Source organism: Arvicanthis niloticus, chromosome X (assembly GCF_011762505.2).
Source record: "Arvicanthis niloticus isolate mArvNil1 chromosome X, mArvNil1.pat.X, whole genome shotgun sequence".
NCBI classification, from domain to species: domain Eukaryota; kingdom Metazoa; phylum Chordata; class Mammalia; order Rodentia; family Muridae; genus Arvicanthis; species Arvicanthis niloticus.
In genome coordinates, this window is record NC_047679.1 from 45,240,577 (window position 1) to 45,244,006 (window position 3,430).

General features: G+C 38.7%; 1 pseudogene; it reads left to right on the forward strand.

The window, feature by feature from the left end:
- Positions 1–71: 71 nt before the first annotated feature.
- LOC117694931 (SUMO-activating enzyme subunit 2-like) lies at positions 72–2,400 on the forward strand (annotated as a pseudogene).
- The last annotated feature ends 1,030 nt before the right edge of the window (positions 2,401–3,430 follow it).

Consider the following 3,430-nt stretch of genomic DNA (forward strand, 5'->3'; position numbering starts at 1 on the left):
GTTGGAAGATCAAAGGCTCAGGTTTTCAAAGAAAATGTGCTCCACTTCCACCACAAGCAATCATTGAGGCCCACCATAACAACATCATGAACCCAGACTACAATGTGGAGGGTTTTTTTTTTTTGACAATTTATTTGGGTTATGAATGCATTAGATAACAGAACTGTATGAAACCATGTGAATAGAATGTGTCTGGCAGTTGATGTGCTTCTCATTGACATTGGAACTGCTGGCTATCTCAGACAGGTGACCACTATCAAGAAGGGTGTGACTGAGTGTTACAAATGCCGTCCTAAGCCTACCCAGAGAACATTCCCTGGCTGTATGATTTGGAACACACCTTCAGAACCTATCTAGTGCATCATATGGGCCAAGTATTTGTTCAACCAGCTGTTTGGAGAGGACGATGCTGATCAAGAAGTGTTTCCTGGCAGAGCTGACCCTGAAGCTGCCTGGGAACCAACAGAGGCTGAATCCAGAGCCCAAGCATCTAATGGAGATGGAGACATTCAGCGTATTTCCACTAAAAAATGGGCTAAATTAACTGGATATGATCCAGTTAAACTTTTTACCAAGCTTTTTAAAGATGATATTAGGTATCTGCTGACAATGGACAAACTCTGGCAGAAGAGGAAACCTCCAGTTCCACTGAACTGTGCTGAAGTGCAGAGTCAAGGAGAAGAAGCCAATGCCCATCAACATAATGAGCCCCAGTTGAGTTTGAAAGACCAGCAGGTTCTGGATGTAAAGAGCTATGCAAGTCTGGATAAAGACCTTCACATAAAACCAGATATGCTAAAAACTAATAGAAGAAAAGGTGGGGAAGACCCTCAAATACCTAGGCACAGGGGAAAAGTTCCTGAACAGAACACCAATGGCTTATGCTCTAAGATCAAGAATTGACAAATGGGACCTCATCAAATTGCAAAGCTTCTGTAAGGCAAAGGACGCTGTCAGTAAAACAAAACAGCAACCAATAGATTAGGAAAAGATCATTACCAATCCTATATCCGATAGAGGGCTAATATCGAATATATACAAAGAACTCAAGAAATTAGATGCCAGACAACAAGAGAACCCCATTAAAAATGGGGTACGGAGCTAAACAAAGAATTCTCAAACGAGGAAACTCGAATGGCTGAGAAGCACCTTAAGAAATCCTTAACATCCTTAGTCATCAGGGAAATGTAAATCAAAACAACCCTGAGATACCACCTCACACCAGTCAGAATGGCTAAGATCAAAAACTCAGGTGATAGTAGATGCTGGCGAGGATGTGGAGAACACTCCTCCATTGTTGATGGGGTTGCAAGCTGGTACAACCACTCTGGAAATCAGTCCGGCTGTTCCTCAGAAAATTGGACATAGTACTACCTGAGGACACAGCTGTATCACTCCTGGGCATATACCCAGAAAATGCTCCCACATATAGCAAGTCTATTTTCAAAGAGCATCAAGATATTTAGCCAAGAAGGGAGATGGAGCTGAGCTCATCTGGAATAAGGATGACCCACCTGCAATGGATTTTGTCACTTCTGCTGCAAACCTCAGGATACACATTTTCAGCATGAATATGAAGAGCAGGTTTGATATGAAATCAATGGCAGAGAATATCATTCCTGCTATAGCTACTATGGATGCAGTGATCTCTGGCTTGATAGTATTGGATAGATTAAAGATTTTTATCTGAATAAAAAAATAGACCAGTGTATAACTATTATTTTGAATAAGCAGCCAAACCCCCAAAACATGCTCTTGGTGCCCTGTGCACTGGATCCTCCAAACACCAACTATTATGTTTGTGCCAGCAAGCCAGAGGTGTGGCTGAATGTTCACAAAGTGACTGTCCTAAATTTATAGGATAAGATAGTGAAAGAAAAGTATGCTATGGTGGCACCAGATGTCCAAACAGAAGATGGGAAAGGCACAATCCTGTTATCTTCAGAAGAGGGACAGAAGCTAATAACCCAAGGAGTTGTCTGATTTTGGAATTAGAAATGGCAGCTAACTTCAGGCAGACGACTTCCTCCAGGACTACACTTTGCTGATAAACATTCTTCGTAGTGAGGATCTTGGAAAGGATATTGAATTTGAGGAAGATGGTGACACCCCTGAAAAGGTGTGGCCAAAACAAGTTGAAAATGCTGCCAACAGCATTGCCAATGGCAGTGATGACGGTGCCGAGCCTTCCACCTCCACAGCACAAGAGGAAGATAACGTGCTCATAGTCAATTTAGACGAAGAAGGCCCTTCAAATAGAGATGACGACCACAGTGGGCACAACAGGGCCCGAAAGAGGAAACTGGAAGAGAATGAGGGTACCTGTACCAAGAATTCCCGCTTGGAGTAGACAGAAGATCTGTATGATGTCATAGCATTAGACTGAGCAAGCTCCTGCCCTTGATCTGGTCAGAAACAAAAGTTACATCCTTTGTTGCAGAGGGAAAGCACAGGCTGCTGTGGCTTTGGTGGTTCTGCTCCTGTGAAAGCGTTCATTTGCTGAGACTGTAGAGACTGTGCTATATTGAGGTAGGAATAGAATTTGCAAGCCTTTGAGCAAAGCTGGGTGGACCAGAGATGAGCTGAAAGAACATGGACATGCATGTTGCCTTCACTGTAAATAGCCTTAGGTATCATTTCCTAGTGGAAAACACGGTGGCATAGGAATTCTGCAACCTGGGTATAAATTTTATGCCTTTATTTTTTGCTAGAGAAGAGTTAATTTTAGCCTAGATATAACCATTTTCATGTTATTATTTGAAAGATTCACAGAAGTGTCAAGTGCTATGCATTGAAACTTGTTTTTTAAACATTACCTGGCCCTGTGTATGTTAATGTAAAACAATGTTAATTTACTCACATTTTCAGTTTGTACTGCCTGGTATATCTGTGTAAGAAGCCAATTTTTGTGTATTTGTTACAATTTTAGCTTATTTATATTTGATGTTTTATAAACTCAAAAAAACAAATATACTGTACTTATGGACCAAATAAATGATATCTGCATACTTAAAAAATAAAGATGATTTCTTAATTTTTAAATATAATTATACTTTTAGAGTAATACATAATCATTCACATTTCATTCTTATTATATTTCTAATTTGATTTAAATGTTGATTCTTTGTTTTCTTATTTAAGAATAACTTTAGTTCAATAAATATTATTTCTCATTATCTTATTTTGGTGTTACTAATATATCTTTGTACTTTTTTCAGACACTTTGTTTTCTTGACCAGATTCACTCTTTAATAATTTAAGTATATTTTGCTCCAAAATAATAATAATGTGATCAATATGTACAATAAACTATATTAAATAATGTATGTCAATTATACATATATAATAGTTACTTAATGCATATATATGGTTATTAATACAGTAACAAAATATAATTGTTTTATGACACAAAGTCTTGTGACACAAAGCC